The sequence below is a fragment of the Orcinus orca genome, chromosome 3 (assembly GCF_937001465.1).
Source record: "Orcinus orca chromosome 3, mOrcOrc1.1, whole genome shotgun sequence".
NCBI lineage: Eukaryota > Metazoa > Chordata > Mammalia > Artiodactyla > Delphinidae > Orcinus > Orcinus orca.
This window is the reverse complement of record NC_064561.1, coordinates 60,239,643-60,262,360: the sequence shown is the minus strand read 5'-3', so window position 1 is coordinate 60,262,360 and position 22,718 is coordinate 60,239,643.

Below are 22,718 nucleotides of genomic sequence, written 5' to 3'. Positions count from 1 at the left end.
GGCCAGGATGGTTGATGGTCCCTGTTCACGTGCCTCATTGCTTCTGCTGACAGGGAGTGCACGAATGGTCATGACAGCCCCTTCAGTGGCAGGCATTTCACCTCCAAATACTTGGTCTCATGTTCTCTTCCCAACAGCCCCATGAGGTAGGCAGCCCAGGGAGGAAGAGGTTAAACTCAAGGCCACACCCCAAGGTAGAGGTCTAGCTTGGCTGCAGCCCCATCCAGACTTGAAATCCTGGGTCTGTCCCTCCCCATCTCCAGGTAAGGTCAGCTGAGAGTCAGAACTTAACATAATGATTCAGGGGCCAGAAAAGCAAATTGATTCGATCATAAATCCTCCTTCGAAAGCCAAGGCCCACCCATCACTGCGGAGGATCCAGGAGACAAAGACTGGGAAAAGAATTTAATTTGAAAAACAACAACAACAACAATAGGAAAGCATCTGCAAGACTCTAATCAGAGAATCGGCTGCCTGGAGAACTGAGAATCATTTGTCAAAAGTCTCCTGGTGACAAAGCAAGAGAGGCATGGACATATATACACTACCAAACGTAAGGTAGATAGCTAGTGGGAAGCAGCCGCATAGCACAGGGAGATCAGCTCGGTGCTTTGTGACCGCCTGGAGGGGTGGGATAGGGAGGGTAGGAGGGAGACGCAAGAGGGAGGGGATATGGGGATATATGTATAGCTGATTCACTTTGTTATACAGCAGAAACTAACACACCATTGTAAAGCAATTATACTCTAATAAAGATGTAAAAATAAATAAAATAAAATAAAACCACACACACACACAAAAAAATGTCTCCTGAATCTCAAACTTGATCTATCACTTTTCCCATTATTTTAGGATTTGGGAGAAACGAAACACATTTTCATATGACTAAGCTCAGTCACCAACTCACTCTGTGACATTAAGCAAGTCGTTTAGTATCTCTGAGTCTCAGTTTTTCTCTTCTAAAAACAACAATGTGGTACAAAATTAGTTTCCCAAACTTCAGACATTAGACTATTGGGATCATGATTTTTGCCATATATGTGCACCACAGCTAATGTTTACCTAGTATTGTTCTTACACACATTTATGTATTTCAAAAGGAAATCCGCTATCACTTCATAAGTGTAAAAACAGAGCCTCGCATCAATAATTTATAGTGAATACATAATTATTACAATTTTTTAAATTCTCACATTCCAGATCCCTGAAAGCATTCCTCATACTACCTCTGGGAATCGCTGGCCTCCAGCTCTGGCATTCCGCCAGTGAAAAACCTTGATCCCTTGCAGCACTGCTAACTCCCAGGGAAGCCCTTCCTGATTCCCTGCATTAGGCTAGTTCCCTCTGCACATCCCTGTCAAGGCACTGATTGTGCTTCTCTGTCATTCATAGGAAAGTCCATCTTCCCTGCTAAGAGGCAATGGCTGAGGGTATTGGTAGTGCGCACTGCTACATGTATCAGTTTGGTCACCTTACTTAACAGTGTTACCTTATGTCTCCAAGACTCAGTTTCTTCATCCACAGAATGAGGTTAATTTTTTCTTCAGTGAATGTAATCTGAAAAAAAAAAGTTAAAAATAATTCAGGTGAGAAAGGCAGAAGAGACTTAAGAAGGTAGCCCAGAAGGGTTGACATCAAGGGAAGAATCTATCAACTGGAGGAGATAGAAGCATGTTTATGTTATTCAATATAATCTACATTATTCAACATAATTCACTCCATTCACATTATTCATTACAACTATTATGACCACAACTGACATTTATTTAGTGGTTACTATTGTGATAAGTGCTTCTTAAGCATGATTTCATCTAATCTCCACATCCATTATTATTCCCACTTTACAAATGAAGAAAAGGGTCAGAGAGATTATGTGTGTGGTCCGAGGACACAACTAGAAAGTGGCAGAGCAGGGATTGAACTTGAGTCTGTCTGACTCCAGGGCCTATGCTCTCTTCCCCGTGGCAAGGTTCTTGAACTAGGCACCACGGTCACTCCTCCTTCAGGCCCTAAGCTGACCACCTACTCCCCTCCACAGACTCTGCTGCTCATCCCATGACCAACTGAATGTGAATTCCCGATAAGACACTGCAGCACGTGTCTTATCTCTTTTGTAACTGTCGGTTTACTTCTGAGCCATCCCTCTTCCTATCTTTCCCTTTCTGATCCTTCCTTTGGGCATCACCAGATTAAAGTACGTGGCCTTCATTGTGTAACGGGACGCCAGTGCCCCTCCCCCACCAAGGCGCGCCAGTGGCTCTGGGTGACCTATGCCACTGAGCACCAGCGAACCTGGTGGCTTCTAAACAGAGTTCCATGGTGGGAACTCAAGGAGAGAGCATCTGAGAGAGTGGGTCAGCTTCATCCTTATTACAAAATTGCTCCCTGCATTGTATCATTTGATCAAGGCTAAACTTGGGAAACTACTAACAGAATGGCATTCGGCAAAGAGTGCAAAGACCCAGGCTTTCTTCTGGCCAGGCCACTAAGTAGCTGTCTCCAGGTCTCAGTGTCCTCGTTAGTAATATGGAAATGACCAGCCTGTCTTACAGCACTAGTGGGGGAGCCAAGGAGAGATAGTGGACAATATTCATGTACACAGGAAGTATGCATGAAGTGGAGAGGTCAACAAACCCATGTGAAGAATTATGATTAAAAGCAGTGCCTCTCTCTAGCATTTGAAACAACCTCTTTTCCCTTCTTCCTTTCCATGGGTCCTGGCTTCCATTAATCTACTCCCATTCATGCTGTTTGCATTTCGTCTTCCCAGGCCCTCCAGATGCCATCTCCTCCCTCTGCATAAATGCAAATTATAGGAGGTCTTTGGGCCCTAAATCCAATTGATTGTTGTCTCTGATCCAACAGCCTGGGCTGCTGATTCAGTGTGACCTAGAGTAGCCACCAGCCTAAATAGACCTGCTCCCTTTGTGCTCATTTACATTATCTTGGCCCTCATCACCTCCCTATCTCTTCCTTAGAGATCTCTGGCCATCGTGGGACAGGCAAAACTGACTGGGTCACCATCTCCATTATTAATCCTCTATGCTCACAAGCTCTCAGATGAGGCAGCCACATGAGAGTGGCCCCATCTCTGAGAAGCACTGCCCTCAACTCTGCTCAGGGCCAGCCTAGCCACCTGCTGCAACGGCCCCACAAATTCCAGAAATTTGATGGACAAGCCAGGAACTGAAGCAACAAGTCAAAGAGATAAAGATTCTGATTAAAAGATTCCTTATCAAGAACCAAGACATTTGCATGATGCAAGACTTCTCTGCATGGGCCCTTCTTCAGCCCAGAGCGAGAGGATCAGAGCATTCCCTAATCCCACAGATGGTTGCTCTAGGCAGGAGCCATGGGACTGTAGCCTCCTCAGCAATAGCAAATTCAAGGGCATCGGGTCCTTAGCTGTATTCAGAGGACCCTGCGCCAGGGCCCACCTGCCCCAGGTGGGCAGTGATTATAAATTTGACAATAAATAAGTGCTTTAACCTGGAGGAGCTTAACTCTAGGCTTTGAAATTTAATTATTTTTGCCTCCTGCTATAAATCTTCCCCACCTCCCCACCTTTTGGAAATTAAGACTGCAAATCTTCTACAAAGCTTGGTGTTTTTAATTAGTCTGTGAAGCATACATAGGTGTGATCTTCACAGAAATTAACACACATGAAAGACTCCATTGGAGTGAAAATTCACGTCACAAATGGTTGACTCTTTAAAGTGAGATGCCTATTGAGGATATAATCTGAACAACAAAAATTCAGTTTAGCCATAACTTTTCTGGAATACCCATAATAGAACATAAATCAAAGCCAATTGGAAGATTGAGTGTCATAAACCCTTTCTACAGAAAGATCCAGGGTAATGATTCCCAGCCAGAATCACCTGGAGAGTTCCTTAACATGCAGATTCTGGGGCCTTCCTCCACACCTGCCTTATCACCGTCTGTGGGGGTGAGGCCCAAGAATCTGTATATGTAGCCAGCTCCTCGGGTGATTGGAAGCAGGCAGTCTGAGCCACAGTGGGAGACCCTGTGCTAGGTCTTAAGGCAGCAGTCTTTCTATGCCTGAACAAAGCTTCCCCAGAGCTTGTAGAGATTGGCTGTTCAGCCCCTGGCCCACTGCTCAATGGGAGGTCACCATGCAGGCACCCCTTTTCACCCAAGAGTTGGACCCCAGGCTCCTGGACTGAGAACCGTGCACATGAGCACCCCAAATATCTAAGGTACAAGCCCCTCCTAATCAAAAGCTTAGGCTTGGGCTTCCCTGGTGGCGCAGTGGTTGGGAGTCTGCCTGCCAATGCAGGGGATACGGGTTCGTGCCCCGGTCCGGGAGGATCCCACATGCCGCGGAGTGGCTGGGCCCGTGAGCCATGGCCGCTGGGTCTGCGCGTCCCGAGCCTGTGCTCCGCAAGGGGAGAGGCCACAACAGTGAGAGGCCCATGTACCACAAAAAAAAAAAAAAAAAAAAAAGCTTAGGCTTGAAACGTTTCTGTAATTATACAGGTGGGAGAACAGAAGACAGAGAGGGGAAAGGACTTGCCCAACAGCACCTGGCAGCCTGGATGGGCCTGTGGGCAAAAGCCAGGTCTTCTGATCCCTCTGCCAGTGGCCGCTCAACCTCTGGGTTTCTGCTAAATGGCCCTTCCTCCAAGAATGAGCTCAAGAAACAGTCAGGTGTCCCTAACAGGCTCCGACTTTCTCCTTCACACTAATCACAGTTTGTAACAATATATGATTTCTCAGTGTTGCTCTTCCCAACTTGACAGTGGATTGATTCCATGAGACAGGGACCTGTTTTGTACACCAGAATTTCTAGCACCTAACACAGTGCCCAGCACATAGTGGAAAGTCAGTAAATATTTATTGGATGGTTGGACAGACAGGAGTTACAATGGTCTCTCCTACATAATAGAAAATAGGAATATTGCAAAAGAGAGGGGTTCTCCCACAGCCAGGAACAAGTCTGTGCCATAGGACCAGTGAAGGCAGGGGGACCTCAATGTCCCTCAGGCCTTAGTGTCCAGGATTGGACCAAACAGGATCTGGCAAGCCTCCCGACTCATAATGGTCGATATATATTTTGAATTTTATTTAATGAGTCCAGGGTATGGATAGAACACAAAGTGACTGAATGTTATACCAACTTATAAAGGGGCCGGGGTCCCTGAGGCGCCCCCCTCCCATACCCCAGCTTTATGGTTTCACATCGCCCTCTAGTGGGTAGAACATGTCACTACACTTGGTGATTTCTGAAAAACTGAGTTTAAATAAGTTTGTACTCCTGGCTTGAGTATAATTAATAACTTACATATGTATGAAGTGTATTAAATCCATTAAGATATTCATTTATCCACTCAACAACTCATCACCCAGGGCCTAATATACACCCAGGACAGGTGTCAGATATATCCCCTGCCCCTCCTTATATCTTAGAAGGGGAGTGGGGTATTCAGCAATCACACACAACTGAGTGAAGTACCACTATGACGAGTGTTAAGAAGGAAGTATACAGAGTGTTGATATGGAATACAGCAAGCGATGGAACCCCTTGAGGAAGGCTGCTCTGAAGGTATCAAGCTTAAGCTTGGATTTGAAAGAGGAGGAAGACTTAGCATGAAAAGTGAGGAGGGGAAGGAGGGGAGGAAGAGGCAAAGAATTCTAGGCAAGAAATAGCTCTGTGAGCTGGAGAGAGAAGGCCAGGTGGCCTGTGCCTGAAGGGCACAAGATGAGGAGGAAAAATAGGTGGTATTATCACCCCCATCACTTCCCCATCAGTGTGGAAACTGAGGCCCAGAGATGTGACATGAGTTGCTGGTATGACACAGCATCCGAGCAGTGATAGAGGAAATGAGGTCCAGGTGGCCAGGGTGGACACTGAAGGACAGAAAGAGCTGTGGGGATGGGAGGTGAGGCAGAGAGTGGCTACGGGAGGGGGGGGCAGCACACAGCTCATCCAGCCTGACGAAAGCTTAGGTAGCAGCTTCTGGAAGGTACCTGAAGGTCACCTAGGTCTCCCTGTCCACTTGACAGGTGAAAAACAGGCCCAGAGGACGGAAGGTCATGTAGCCAGTGAATGGCAAAGCTCCTTCTTCCACATCCCGCATCCTCAGGTCTGCCGGAGCTCACTGCTCCCAGATGCTCCAGCCTCCTTTGATGGACTCCACTTCTCCCCAGGGCAGTCCTCTCCCAGCCTACGAGTACCTCAGTCCTAGGATCCATCTGCCACCACCCTGGGGCAGGGACTTCAGAATCCACATGGACAAACTATGCATTCCATGGGACCCTGCCCCCAGGCCCCCCCGCCAGGACCCACTGGCTACTGCCACACTGAATTCCTGCCCTGTCTCTTGGCGTACTGTGCCCTCTCTCCCTTTAGGGCCTGCCCACAAACACTTCTCTCCACTCACACCACTCTTTCCCCTTCTCCTAGCCTAGCCAACTGTACTGATTCTCTAAGTCTCAGCTCAGAGATCTTCCTCTCAGAAGCCGTCCCCATCCTCCCTGGAGCCCCTTTTCTGACTTCTCCAGTGGAGCACCGATCACACTGCATTTTGATTACCTGTTTCCTTGTGCATCTCACCAGCAGACGTGAGTACCCAGAGGTCAAAAGCCACATACATCTCATTTTCTCCTGTATCTCCAGCAGCTAGCACAGTGCCTGGCACTTAGAAGGTGCCCAGAACTATTGCTTTAATCAAAAAAGAAAGGAAAATAAATTACTCTAACCTCCCAGCACTGCATTTCTCATTTCCATCAGTCCATCGTCCTCTGCCCTCTTTATGTATAAATGGGCCTGCTTACTGCTATCATCGGGCCTGAGAAAAAGAAAACAGCTCTGTCCCAGCCCCGGCAGTGATTGATCAATGTTATTACTTGTGGCAACTGCTGGAGTCCCCTCACCTCCCAGAGGAAAACGGAGAGAGAAGCAACAAGGAGCCAACTGCCTTTCAGATTTCTTAACAGTCCATCCACCACTGACACTTGTTTTCCTAGGAATGCATTTGAAAGTTGAGTTTTCGTTCTTACCAGCTTCCACAGCATTCTGAGGCTTGGATCTCTCTGGGTGAGTCTACACACCATCATAGACCCAAGGCAAAAAATCCATACAAGGTGGCCCACGATGAATCAGCTATTCCCCAGACTGCATGCAAAAGGGACTCTGGTGGTTCTGTTCAATCAATGGCATGTATCTGTCGAAAGCCTACCATGTGCCAGGCTGTGTTAGGAGCTTCCATCAGTGGAGAACAGTCAGACTTTGTCCCTGCCCTCTGCAGAGCTAACTTCTAGCAGGAAATCCAGAATTAAGCAACTTATTACACAATTGTTCAATGACAATTAAGATGCAAACTGAAGAGGAAAAATGCATGGTACCCAGAGAGCACAGCCTGAGAGGCCCGGCCTCACCTGGGAGGTCAGGGCAGTTGCCCCAAGGCTGTGACTTTTGGGTTGAGAGCTAAAGGAGTAGGAGGGATTGTGTGTACGTGTGATGTGTGTGTATGTACACGTGTGTGGGTACATGCAAACATGTGTGAACATGTACAGCCATAGATGTAGTGTGTGGGTATGTGTGCGCATGTGTGTATGAGCATATACATGTCATGTATATTGTGTGTGATGTGTGCATATGCATACGTACACAGGTGCGTGCACATATATGCCACAAGGGTATGTGTGTCCAGATGTGCAGGCATGCAGGTGCATATGTGTGTGTGTGTCCCAACCGCATGTGTATTTCTTATAGCGTCAGACACTCTTCAGCTTCTGGGCCTCCTTCCCACCATAATGTCATCATTGTGAAGCAGATTTCAGGGCTTCTCCATGTGGAACAGCAGTTCTCAAACCTCTTTCAGCTTGTGGATCATTTCAGTGACAATAACAACAGCTACTCCACGTTACCTGTGTGGTGGTCATTGTGCCAGATACTCTAGGTGCCTTCTCTCATTTATTCCTCCAGCAACCCCAGAAGGCAGGCCTGGTTATTGTTCCATTTTGCAGAAGAGGAAGCAGAAGCTCAGAGAGAGAAAGGGTCTTTCCCAAGGTCACCCAGCAAGATAGTTTGGGAGCTGTGACTTGAACATAGGTCTGTTTGACTCCAAAGCATATGATCTAATCCACTGAGCTCTCTTTCCTGTCATTAGGGCAAGGGACACGGTGGATCGGCCATATGGCAGGTCCCCTCCCACTGTTACTGCAACAACACCCTCCCAGCAGTGAATGGAAAGTCTTCAATGAAACCCTGTCCCAGTTCAACCACTGACTCATGGTGTGACTTTAGTAAAGTCTCTCCCCCAGAGTTTTCTGAACTCTGCCATTGTATAGGGATAGCTTGGCTCCGCCACACACAGATTACAGGCAGGTTACATAATCTCTCAAAAGTTCTGCTTCCTCATCTCTAAAATGGAGCTAATACTGGTACACTGCAGACAGCACTACTGTAGGGATTAATGGAGCATATGCGTGCAAAATGCTCGGCCCTGTGACTGCCCCATAACATATGCTCATTAAATGTACTGTCATGATGCTGAGGAATCCAGTGGACCTGGGGTCAAATGTCCACCATGCCTCCTAATAGCCATACGACCTTGGCAAAAGTTACTTAGCTGTTGAACTTTCCTCACTTGTAAAAGAAGAATAAAAATAGTACCTACTTTATAGGTTTGTTTGAGGACTAAATGAGATAATGCACTTAGCACAGATTGCCCTGCCACTGCTAGCTAACATTATTAGTATTTGAATATATTGTGCAATAATATAAACAAGGATTCTCTGGTGTCTAATTTTGTTCCAGTTTAGGGGTTTAGAAGAAAATGCAAGGAAGCACCTGGTTTGATAGGATTTGCCAAATATTGGATTGTTTGTAAAATTTTTTTTGCAAAATCAGACCTGGCTCATGGGTCAATGGAAAGTCATTTTCCCTTTGGCTCTGAGGCCAGCAGTTGAATGCAGTTTATTCTGGTGCTGGCTCACAGTTTGGTTCAGTTCAAGGCCATGACCATGAGTAAGTGATTAACCATTGCCAAAAACCATAATAATGGTCATATTCTAAATATTTATATTACAAGAAACCAAATGGCCCAACCTTCAGGGGCCACAGGTGCCACTCACTCACTCAATGGAGTTCATTCATTCATCCAACTCAGAATTGTTGACCATGTACCTCGTGCCAGGCACTGGGCACTGGTCATGCTAGTGGCTGATGGGTTGGAAACCCATAGGGAACTTTGGCTGATTTTCAAGAAAAGTGAATCAGGACTCTCAGGGACGGTAACTGCTCCTGAGCTGTGCAGAGTCCTGGAGAGAATGCAGGCCCTTGTGTTTTGTGCATCTCACAGTGTGCCCTGTCTGAGCTGGGAAAGGCCCTGTCAATACACGCATTTGACAGGTGGGGAAGCATAAACCCAGAGAGAGAAAGGGAGTCCCTGAGATCACAATACTGGGCTAGCATCCTGCTCTCCTGACTTCTACGTCATCACCACAGTGAGCCCCCTCCCTTACTCCCAGGATTTCAGGCCCAACTCATACAGACACGTCGGCCCACAAATGGCCTCAAACATAATGACAATAAGAATAAAAAAGCAACCTTACTAATAATAGTATCTACCATTAACTGGCTAATTACTTGGTGCCAGGTATTTTGTTACACACTTTTTAAAAAAATTTATTTATTTTTGGCTGTGCTGGGTCTTCGTTGCTGCACACGGGCTTTCTCTAGTTGCATCGAGCTGGGGCTACTCTTCGTTGCTGTGCGCTGGCTTCTCACTGCGGTGGCTTCTCTTGTTGCGGAGCCCAGGCTCTAGGCATGAGGACTTCAGTAGTTGTGGCACACGGGCTTAGTTGCTCCACAGCATGTGGGATCTTCCCAGACCAGGGCTCAAACCCGTGTCCCCTGCATTGGCATGTGGATTCTTAACAACTGTGCCACCAGGGAAGCCGCTGTTAAACATTTTATACCCCTATCATTTTAATACTCAAAACAACCTCATTGGATAGGTCATTGTTACTCCATTTTACAGAAAGGACACCGAGGCTCAGAGAGGGGAAGGGACTTTCCTATGGTAACACAGCTAGAAGTTGCAGAGCCATAACTGAACTTAACTCTGCCTGACTTCAAATCCAGTATCCATGGCCACCATGTAATGTCCCTCATTATGATATAAGGCACAGGGTACCCTCCTGCACTTATCTGGGCTGGCAATGGTTTGATGCCTGCAGCTGAGAGGAGGGAAGAAAGAGCAGCAGGTGATCAGCAAAGAGGCTTGAAATCCAGTCCTAGGATTGAGTACCCACTAAGATTCAGGCTGTGACAAGCCCATGGGTGATGAAGTTGGAGAGTAGTAAGGATAGACGGGTATAAGGTCTGTTCCAGTGCCTGTCCCAAGCTAAGGGTTGCACCAGATGCTGTGAGATAACTTGTCACGTGACACGGAACAAACCATTTCCTTTCCTCTAGAGAGAGAGCACAGAATAGTGATTAAGCCCATGGCCTCCAGAGCCAGACTGGGTTAATTCCCAGCTCTGCCTCTTACCAGGTATGTGGCCTCATGCAGTATTTGCATTTATTGAGGGTCATTTTTTCCTTCTATAAAATTGGGATAATAATACCTATTTTCTAGTGTCATTATAAGGATTAAATGAGCCACGATTTAGAACTCAAAACAGTACATAACACATAGTAATAACTACATACATTTTTGCTGGTTTTTAAAAATTATGTAAACTGGAGGTAATAGTTGATCATTCAAATTAAGATACTTTGGGCTGTATAATAACAGAAATCTGACCCAAAGTGGCTTTAACAAGAAAGTTTTATTACTGTCTCTCATAATGAGAACCATCTGGAAGACAATGATTCCAGGCTCGAGGATGTCCCAGGAACTCAGGATCTTCTCATTCTTGCTCCCAACACCCTCCACATATCACTCACTGATGCTACCCCTCATGTCCCAAGATGGCTACAGCAGCTCCAAGCATAACATCTTCACAAAGCCACACCCGGCAACAGAAAGGAAGGGACATGGAAATCTCTCTTGCACATGTCACTTTCTTATGAGGAAGGAAAATGTTCCCTAGATGCCTCCAGGAAGACTTCCCTTATCTGTCATTAGCCAGAATAGGATCGTGTGATCATCCCAGCTACTGTAGAAGGCTAGAAAATCAAGATTCTGGCATTTCCAGTCAGTACCTAGGGCTGGGCTCCATAGCAAGGAGGATGAGAGCAAGAAGAGCTGCTGAGTGAGCAACTGACCTGCCTTGCAGGTTAGTCTTGAGAAGTAAATGTGAGAAAAAGTGCAGGAATACTGTGGAAGAGTTAATCCCTTCCACTACACACGTGTAAGCTATCATTCTCATAAATAATAATGGCAACAGCAACGCTATTTAGAGTCTACGGAAAAGCAGTATGCCAGTAACTCTAGGTAGTCCTGTTCTTTTTCCATGGCCATGGCAGATGAGGGGAAAATGAAAGGAAGCCAAATGCCTCATGGCCCAGCCACTAAAACTGACATTGCATGACCTCCTAATAGAACAGACCCAGGGAACAGTTGGTCATCAATTTCCCCTCTCAGTTTGGTAGGTTATAAATAAAGTCTGGAAAGAAAGAAAATGAAGTTAGTTTAGAACCCTGGTAGAATTCCTCTGAGGGGTGAAAACTTCTGTTTAGAAAACACTTGATGGGCCATTTTGTAATGAAAAGTCAACCTTCCAACCATGGTCTAGATCAGGGTTCAGCTAGGTTTTCTCTAGCAACTGCTGTACTCTGAGTACTGTGTCTAATATGTCCCAATAAAACTTTATTTATAAAAACATGTGGAGGGCCAGATTTGGCTCACAGGCCATAGTCTGCCAACCCCTGCTCTACATTGCAAGTTACATAAGACAAAAACCTAGGCCAAGGGTCTCAAACTCGAATGTGCATGGGGCTACATGGGGCAGATAAAGAAGCAAGCAGGCTGGGTGGGGTCTCTGGAAGTGTGGAGAACTGTTGCCATGGAGAGAGGGCAGTTGTAAAAACAAATTTAGTCAGATCCTCCAGTTTTTCAAGAAAACCAGAAATGCCGATATTTATATCTTCTAATTTTTTAGTGTTGGCAACCAATTCAAAAATTTAAATCTGATGCAGACCAAACAAAACCCAACTGGGGGCCAAACACAGATTAGGGAGAGTCAGTGTGTGATCTTTGGCTTAGAAGGTCATCCTTCTTGAACAACATGTTATGACAACCAAGTACACATGACACACTTGAGTGACACGATCTAGGAAACTTAGCCCAAAGCCATTCTGACCTGTTGGGAATGGAATGTATAACCACTACCATCCTGCCCATTGGCCAAGCATATGTGGAAGGTTGCACACAGGAAAGACGGCAATTAGCCTGTCTGTACTGTATTCCTCTTCCTAGCTCATTAATGCTCTGCTTTCTCATGGTGGTGGCATCTGCAGTGTTCTGTGACATCAGGTGCTGTGTAGCATTCCTCATACAGACCTTCCCTACATACCTCAGAGGAACAACGAGGTCATGTATAGAAAGGTACTTTGCAAACCATAAAATCATAGATACGTCAGCTTGGCCAGTTTCTGACTTTCACTGCCCCGAACACTAACTCAGAGGCTCCGATAATGAGTATATTCTTTAGAGAGAGGACAAAAACCCCTAACAGCATGGCGAGCAGGACAGACGCAAAGCAAAAGAAACCAGCCACATTTCCTGCTGGTACAAAGGCCCTTATGCTGTGTCTGACCCTGCTCTGAGGAAGCCTGGGCATCACCTAAATACTCCAGGCTGCAGACAGCTCAGCGTGTGACACCCTGTCCTCGGCTGTCTTTTAGCTGCCACCCTCACCTATTCTTAACATCTTTGTCTTTCTCACCAGTTTCTGTAAACCTGCGGCATCCTATTTGCCGGAAGCTTCCTCTTGCCCAGCTCGGTACTCCATCTTCCCGCCTTCTGCCTGGAGCCTCAGCTTTAAAGGATACACTGGCCTGCCTTTCTAGTCTCCCTAAACCACTCTCTTGATTCCCTCAGCCTTATTGGGACGAGGAAAGGAAGACAGGGAGGACAAGACAGAGACAGAGAGACACAGAGAAAAAGAACAATGCAAACTTTCTAGCCCAGATCTTGTTCAGCCACGTGCCCACTTCAGTTCAAATTAGGTGCTGGGCCAGTAGTTTTCCAATGCTTCCTCAACACCTGTGATTCTTCAGAGCTGCCTTAGGGACCCAGGTAGGAAAAGTAAAGGGGATGCCAACAGGTCAGGGGTCACTTCAAGAGAGAAGCTCCATCTTATCTGTTTCATATATTACAATCCTGCATAAAACTATGACTGAAAAAAAAATATTCCATTCCAAAAAAAAGTCTGAAAACTCCCATGCTAGCCACTGTACTAGATCAGATGGAGGAAGGCATGCTCCTATACTGAAGAAGCCTGTAGGACACCCTATGGTAAGCAATAGTTTTTGGCAAAGGGCAATTCAGGAAAAATTGGGTTAAATTTTTGTCCAAAATTAAAATAGATTTATTGAGTCTCATATGGGAAAAATGTATTTGTTCACACAATGCAAATTGTCTACTTCGTTGAATGAAGAATACATTGAGGAAATGAGTAGCCACTTAAATATGAATACCTGTTTATATCTACTTAGTGGTGATTCAGGAGAACATTTCTAATCTTTCATTCCGCAAATAGATTGTGAAGTCTTTCTCGAAGCGGCCGTGAGGCCCTGCTCAACACTGCTTAGTTGATAGACCACCCCTGGGGACACTCAGGGGATTGCCAACAGGGCAAAAACTTTTTTAATATTTGAATTTTATTTTATTTTATTTTTCTTATATATCAGGTTCTTGTTAGTTATCAATTTTATACATATTGGTGTATATATGTCAATCCCAATCTCCCAATTCATCCCACCAGGGCAAAAACTCTTAAAGAAGTATCCTAGTTGCTGTTTTCTTCCCCTTCCTGCTCAAGTTTGGATTTTTCCTGTGTGGTCTGCAGACTTATCCTAAGGGATCGTAAACCCCTGGTCTGTGGACAAGCGAGCAGACCGGGCAGGCAGGGCCGAGTACAGGGAGCCTGCAGGGAGAGGCCGGCATGAGTAAAAGAATGTGTTCTATCAGCTGAGCTAGAGTCTAAAAGTCCTCACACACCCACCCTGCTGCTGACTCAGCAGACAGCTCAGACCGACAGCTGATTTGGGAGGAGGACCTACAGGTATGAACACTGATCAGCTCTGAAAGCACAGAAAAGGCATTAACCATATCATTTTAGAATCGTACACCCTCAGACTTGCAGAATCAGAGCCCCTTAGAACTTCTGGCCTGCAAGGAAACAGAGAGGTTCCATCCAATATTGTATAATGGTTCAGTTCCTGGGCTCTGGAGGTAAACAGACCTGGACTCAAGACAACTCAAATTCACTGGAGGGTGTGGGGCAGCTCACAAGAGGGAAGAGAAGAGAAGGCTTAGGAAAAACTCAGAACAGGAGCAGAAGTTACCTGGAAATCTGGCCCAGGAACTGGAGCTGTAATCCAGTCCTGAGGATTTCTTCTGCTCTCAAATGATAAGCCCAGGATTCCAAGTTCTGGAAGAGAGAAATTCCAACTGGACTCTCCCCTGCCTTCACAGTGTGATCTGAAGAAACCTCAGGCACCATAGTGAGAGAGGGAGACAGCTGATGTACCATTCCAACAAGACCAGAAACACTGAGACTAACTCCCAAAGGGAAATCAGGGCTCTTGGGCAGTAGGCGTGCTGCCTGGACCACAAACAATGAGCATCCACCATCACATACCTGCTTCAGAGCCGCTGAGAGGATTGACAGGGACAATCCACTTAAAGGGCTGAGCACGCTGCCTGGCACACAGTAAGCTGTCCATTAACCGTCTGCGTCTTTCATGATAACTTATGCTTCTTGTGGAGCTAGAGGCCCTCCACAACATGCCCGTCGAACAACTGCCTCTAACTGAGACCGTTTTCCCTTTAGAATCATGGCTCCTGGGCAGCCTTTTGAATGTGGAGACCATTTGGCTTGGGAACTTTAAAAGATTTTACTGACCACAAGGACAGCCCATACCATTGGGAGTCCAACAATATCTAGTATGGGACCAACTGTGGCTCAGAAAGAAACTTTCACATGGATTTTATTCTGTTTGTTATTTCAGTAATGTCCTGTACGCCATCCCCCTCAAATCCAGTCAACCAGAGTCAAGTGTTGAGTTCTGGTAGTTTAGTTTCATCACACTGTTAGGACAGAAAAAGAGAAACAGAAACTCCTACCAGAAGACGTGACTCTGAGACCTTATCTCCTCCTTAATATTCCACTAAGTCAGGAGCAGGCTCCCTGGATCTTCACACCAAACCTCGAAAACTCTAAAAGCACATGCCAGAAAGGGGATGCCTGCTTGCTTCACTGCCCCCAACTACTGCCCTTTTCAAGGGCTGCTGCAAAACTCTGGTGTCTGAAGACATATTGGCTTAATTTGAGGCACATGCTAACTTTAACATCAGTTACACGGAAAGGGGAGAGTACATGGAAAGTCATCCTGCAGTTGTCTGGCCAGTCAAAGCCACTTTGCCTTGAAGGACATCAACTGGGCTGATGGGTGACAGATCTAAAGCACTGGAGCTCACTTCCATTTCTATTTTGATATTTGATGGAAGTATCAATACCATAACTCGGTAATATATATCTTCAGCTTGGACACCTCTAGTTTCCTCCCTCTAAGGCAGCCAGTTCCATCATTTGTTGATTCAACAAACATCTACTGAGACCCACTAGCAGCCAGTTACTGTGGAAGAAGTTAAATTAATAATCACAACTGTTATTTATGGAGTGTATCCAATGGGCGGGACACAGCTGCCATCCTTTATTCACATCGTTTCAATTCATCACAACCGCCCTGTGGAGTATATCACTTTGTTCTTTTTGTAATAACTATTTGTGCTGCTTAAGTAACTAGAAAGTTTTTCATTACATTTCAATAATTCTGCTTCCATTTACCTCACCCTTTATGTTCCTTTGCCCTCAGAAGAGGCTAAAAAATGAAACCAGATGGCTGAAGCTGGGCCGAGAGAGCAGGGATGGCCCTACCTGAAAGATGATCTCAGACCCCCTTACCTTCCCCTGTGTAGGGACAAGTCTTCACCTGAAACATGAGGTGGGGCTGATGAGAAAGTCCAATCTCTGCTCTCTGTTCCACTAACTCTGGTTCCAGAGGCAGTAGTTCCCAACAACTACTGAAAGTCAGAACCACCTACAGCTCTGAGGGGAGAAGGAAAGAGAAAAAAGAGATGGATGAGGGTCAGTGATGGCTCCCCTGAATCCAGTGGTCTCCCTTGGACCACTCAGATGCCCCTGCAGGGGAAGGGATGGATATCCATGCCAACGCGTCTTTCTGTGGAATCTTCTCACCATTGACTCTCCTGGCAGGACCAGCTGTTTGGTTGTGTTTAAACTGTCATCCAGCCAAAGCAGCCTGGTGGCACGCCCAAACGCTAACCCAGCAAACACACCAGGTCTACAGCCCCCTCCAAAACTTTTTTAAAGCATAATTTGTACCAGCCAATCAATTTAAAAATGCTCCAAGCAGAGAGCCAATGAGATTTGAAAACAAGGAAAACCAAAAATAAAAGGTAAATATATATATTTACTTATTCACTCACTCATTATTTGAACCTTGCCTTTTTTGAGAGAGGATCTAAGATGTCAAGAGCCAACTTAATTAAAAAACAAAAATAGTATTACATATGTTCTACAAATGTCAACGATATCACAAAAATTCAACTTAGGTTAACATTCAAAGCATAAAGCATGTTTGTGGGTGTGCCCACCTGTGACTGTTCACTACTCCACAGGGTCTGAAATGCAGAGGATTCCTTCTCTTTGGCTCCTAAACATGAAAAGATATCACAGTGCGGTATTTTCCACCTGAGACATGCATTCATTCCTTCAGAATCATTTAGTGAAGTCCAACCATGTGCCACCCACTGAATGCATACAGTGGTTATAGATGTTTTGGATACAGTGGCCAAAATGCCACATACCACACAAAGCTTACATTTAAGACAGTTGGAGGCCAGCAAAGTATGCTCTGTGGTGAAACTGGGGCATTCACATCCACTGGCCCAAAGAGCTGGAAAGGCACTTAGAGGTCACCTAGATGGGTTTTCCCACGTGTAACCATTCAAGAGCCAACCTCACGGTTTTTGCCATATGTCAACATCACCTTCATAGATTTCTTTAGATCTACGTAAATACTTTTATTTTAGGAGAAAACTATATATCATTGCTGTAAATGGAAAACCAGGATCACTTGTCTTAAAAACAAAGGTAACCATAAAAATAAATGAAACAAAAATAAAGCAATGTGATTAGATTCTCATCTAGACACATACGTGCAGTCTTAGGAAGACTCTGAGCCTGAAGTCAGCTCTCACTTTGTAAAAGTAAGATCAGGAAGTATTCAAAAGGTGTTAAAGCTATATTAACACTACTCTGGGATGTTCTCCCTTCCTTAATCAGGAGGATTAAAGGAGAATTAAATTCTGCACAATTGTCTACTATGTGATTTGTTTTTAATATTATAATAATAGGTCACAGGATTTAGGAAATCATGTCTAATCCAGTCTCTTATTTTGCAGAGGGAGCTGGGGCCCAGAGATGGGTGGTGACTAGACCAAGGGTGAACAGCACTTTAATGGCAGAGCTGATACCAAACCCCAGCTCCCTATGTTTCTGCGCAGACCGGTATGTTCTGCTACAGTGGGCTGCAGATCACCAAACAACTAAATAAATTCTTACATTTGCTCTTCATCACGACTGAAGACCAGTCTTGATCCACCTTACTTTTGGAGGGAAGAAACCAAAATCCATCTCAAACTGGCAGACATGGTGATCTCTCTCGTTAGCAAAAATCAAGTTTTTCTTTTCTTTTTTCTTCATGCACTTATTTTCCACGTGTTATAGAAGTTCTTTTAGTAGAAATATCTACCAAGATCCCAAATAAAACCTAGAAAGTTTGTAGGAACTTCTGAACATTCTACATCCTTAGATAACCTGCTATGATAAGGTATTCGGTGGGGAAAAAAATACCCAGCCCCACCCCTTAAGGTCACTTTGTCCTATAAAACTCTCAGTGTGCGCTTCCTGTACTCAGTAGCCCTCACTTTAAATCAGGTCTAGGAGATAGAGGAGGGGGAAATCTTCTCTCGCCCACTGAGAAGGTCCCTTGCAATTTGCCTGCCCCCAACCCACTTCAAAGAGCAGCTCTCGGCAATGGTCCCAGGGAAAATCATCAATGTCAGAGACACAGTAGCCATCTGCTTGTCAAGGAGGGTGCATTCCAGCATCCCTACTCTCTTCTGGGAAGATGAGGCCAGGGTTTCAAAGCACCTCTCACAGGACAGGAGAGAGGGAAAGGGGGATATGACAGTTCTCTTTCCTTGGAAGCTGGCAAGGGAATATTTTAAGGCTCCTCAGAGGGACTGAAATCCATGCTTTATGGTGACAACTCTGAAATTCAGCTTTTCCTTGACTGCCTAACCTCCTAGGGCCAACTGTACCTATCTATTTTATGTGAGCAGCACAATAGCCTTGTGCCCGCTAGGACCAGTGTTGTGTGAGCATCCAAAAGCAAAGAGAAGTGACTCTTGTTCCTAATGTGGAAAGAGCAGGACTTCCTATGATACAGCTGATGTTTCCTGAAATAGAACAGGATTGGAGCAAATGGTTTTCACTAGGCAGGCAGGAAAAGCAGAGTGTGGCTTAATGTTTCATTAGTGGTGACTCAGACCCTCACTCCTGGGCACCTGCTCATCCTGGTTGGGTCTGACTTTTTTCCAGTTACCAGGCTCGGCTGCCAGATTCCCTCTTTGCTAATGCTTGCTGTCCTGCCAGCCTATCTGATTTCCTGGGGAGGCCATGCCCCTGTCCTTCTTCTCATGTCATTTACACTCAGTTCCAGTTTCTATTTTGAAATTGATTAGGTCTTGACCAACCACTTATGTCAGTCTGCAGAACACCTCCTGTCCAGCTCTGCCTCCATTTATGTTTATCTCAACCAGAGCCAGGGCTTTTTCTGGAGCTGTTTTCAAATTTGGGGCATATGCCCAGTTGCTACCAGAATTAGTTGGAATAAAGGGTATTGAGGGTGCTGCTTCAGCAAAGATTGCATTGGACATGCTGCATCAGCTAGACTCAGTTTCTCAGACTTTCCATCCTATCTCAAATCAGCCCTCATTCAATCTACGTTTAGTGCATCCTGACTACGAACTAGACACTGTGCTGGGGCTACAGACATGAAAAAACCAGGTCCCTGATGACAGGATTATGCTCCAACATGGAAAGGACTTCACAGAGTTACTATCAAAACACTGTGGGAGGGGCTTCCCTGGTGGCGCAGTGGTTGAGAGTCCGCCTGCCGATGCAGGGGACACGGGTTCGTGCCCCGGTCTGGGAAGATCCCACATGCCGCGGAGCGGCTGGGCCCGTGAGCCATGGCCGCTGAGCCTGCGCGTCCGGAGCCTGTGCTCCACAACGGGAGAGGCCACGACAGTGAGAGGCCCGCGTGTCGCAAAAAAAAAAAAAATTTTTCGTTTAAAAAAACACTGTGGGAGATGTAGAGAGAGGCAGCATGATCTACCCCCTGTCTGCCTCTCCAGCTTGGCTCACAGCACTCTTACCCTCCTCACCCGGCTTTGGCCTCCCTGCCCTTCATTCAGTTCATGCGAAGCTCTGTGCTCCTTAGAACAACAGCATCAACATCACCTTAAAGCTCGAGAGACACACAGGATGTGGGGTCCCATTCCAAAACTACTGAATCAGAATCTGCATTTTAACAAGATTCCCAGGTGATGGGCATGCACTTTTAAAGTTTTGACATGCACTGATGTAAGAGTTTAGTAGCTATGAATTGTTAAGCTGGCATCTGACTCATTACCATCCTCTCAGCTCTATTCTGAGTAAGCACAAATCGATGGGGGATACACATTCTGAGTCAGTGGGTCTAGGTGGGCCCCTGGAGTCTGTATTTCTAACATACTCCTGGGTAATGGCAGCAGGGGCTCATGTACCATACTCTCAATAACAAGAACAAGAGGAACCTGACAGATCAAGTATCTGAATCAGCAAAGCAGAAAATCAAAAATCAGACCCTGAGCTTAGGATGACTTTACTCAGGGGAGGCCCCTCTGTTCCACCTGCACAACTAGAGGGCAGGCAGCATCTCTGGTCCCTGTGTTCTCAGCACCTCCTTCTGTGTCATCACAAGGGAGGCATGTATCATCACTGAATGAATGAATGGACATCAGTCAGTTCTCACCTCTCCCCTGCTTACCATTGTCCAGTGGTTTCTTATATTTAACAACACCATGAGGCCCAAGCTGACCCAGGTCCTGCCCTGACGCCTCCTTACTTCTCTCATCCCACTCATTGCCGCCACACTAGGCTTTTTTCTGTTTTTCAAACCCACCAAGCTTTTGCCTGCCTCAGGGTCTTGGCACATGCTCTCCCCTCGACCTGGAATGCCCTTCCTCCAGCTCTTTCCATAGCTGGCTGCTTCTTGTCATTCATAGCTCAGCTCAAATTTCACCTCCTCAGCAAGGCTATCCCTGACTGACCTGTCTAACTCAGTATACACACACCCCACCACCAACTCTCTGTCCTGCATTTTTTTCTTAGCCCTTATCAACCTGAAAATATTTCATTTGTTTATTCACTTTTTTGTCCTGATTCTCCTATAAGAAAGCAAACTTTATGAAAGCAGGGACCTTGTCTACAACCCCCCCCGTCCATAATAGATGCTCAGTAAACAGTTGTGGAATAAATGGATAAATGATCTAATACACACCATAATTTGCTTCTGTCACTGCAACAAGAGAGAGAGACTGGGCACTATGTGAGGCCAGAAGAGGGAGTGATCACTTCCTCCTGGGTAAGGAAGTGGGGGTGGTAATCAGGACAGGCTCCCCGAAGGAGGTGGTATTTCAACTTCACCTTGAAGCGTGGAAAGGATTTTCATGGGCAATGAGGGGTAGAAACAGCCACCCCAGGCAGAAAAAACAGCTTGGGAAGATGGTGTGGGAGGGCTTAGGGAACAGAGCATACAGCTGATGGGTGGAGACTCAGTATCTGCCCAGCTCAGAGCTCTAGGCAGAGACAGCCCTCACTGTAGTTGTGACAGAGTTTGGCAGGGCTCCTGCAGCTGAGCAGCTGAGGTCACTGCCTTCCCTTAGGCAGGCCTCAGCTATACCCTTAGACAAGATGATGAAGGCCAGATCTCTGAGGCAAAACAAGGCATGAGAAAGAGACAGGTGGGCCTGGGGGTCAGGACCCACCTTCACCCTGCTTCCCCACTTCACTCCAGTGGGCCATTCTGAGGTCTGCCTGGCTTCTGTCCTCTTGCCTGTAAAGGCCAGACAGTTGCAATTCTTTCATTAACCCCTTGTGATCATCGGTTTCAGGTTCAAGTCCCTGTTTAACTCTGAGCTCCTTAAGAGAAGGAACCATGCTGGTCAGCCTTATTCACAGCTCTATTATGAGAGCTAAGGGCTGGGAGCACATAAGAGCTCCTTGGTAAGACTCATTCATTCCTTCACCACTATTGATGAAGTACCCAAGTCAAGCCAGGCATTGCACTTATACACCAAGGACGCAGGAGTAACACAGGGAAGCAAACATCTCTACTCTCTCAACTGTAGAATTCACATTCTGTTTGGGGGCAACACATTCTAGAAGCTGGATTTGGTGGGTCTCACTGTGTGACCCGAGCAAGCCACTGAATTTTGTAGGCTGCCTACAAACTAGAAGGGGATAGACGAGATCACCTAGTTCAGAATTTTGAGCTAAATTTTGAGGGATTCTAGGGTCCTTTGGTGCTTGCTGGGTTCAGCAAACTGATGTGTTTCTCTTAAGAAAATTTAATTAGCCTAAGCAAGTTTTTGTTTTGTTTTGTTTTCTGTTTGGGGGTTCCACTTAAAAGTTGATGTGTAAAGTAAGTTCTACTGCTAATGAAAAAGTTGGGTGGAAGCCACTATTTTAGTCAAACCTCTCACTCTGGCCATGGTATGAGCCAGAGGGGAAGAAGGTAGAAACCAGACATGCTTTCAGGTTGAGGGCAGCTGAAGGTGGTGGGGAAACACTCTGGGAAGGCGGTGTGTGACAAAATGCAGAGATGGAGGCTAGCCAGGGAAAGAGCAACCTGATAGAGGTCCAGCAAGATGAGGTGGAGACAGGCACTCCCGAGCTCTCAGGGACATGGAACTACATGCCTGGTAGCTGGTAATGGCCAGAGAATTTTCTGAGAGGTCTAAGAGCAGGTCACAGGGCCAGGGCCTCGGGGAGAGAGAAGTGGGGGCTAAACAAGGTCCCGGCCTGGGAGAAGCTGGGACTTAAATACAGACAAGACTTATGCCAGACTGAAGTCCAAGGTGGGGATCTGGCTGGTTTCTGAAGGGGGAACCATGACTCACGGCAAAGGTCAGAGTCAGAACTGCAGCAAGCGACTCTGCTTCAAATCAAGCTACCTGCCCAGAAGTCTTCAAGTCTCCCGCTAAGGCTTGCACATCCAGCAAGGGGTAGGAATCAGTAACACAGCTCCCTGCACCTGATCCTCTGAGCAGGGCTCTTTCTACTACCTAATCCATGTGATGAACGCTGGGCTAGACTCCAAATCCAAATGGGATTTTCTAAACCTGCAGTAGACAATGAGTTGTTTATTACTCGGTGAA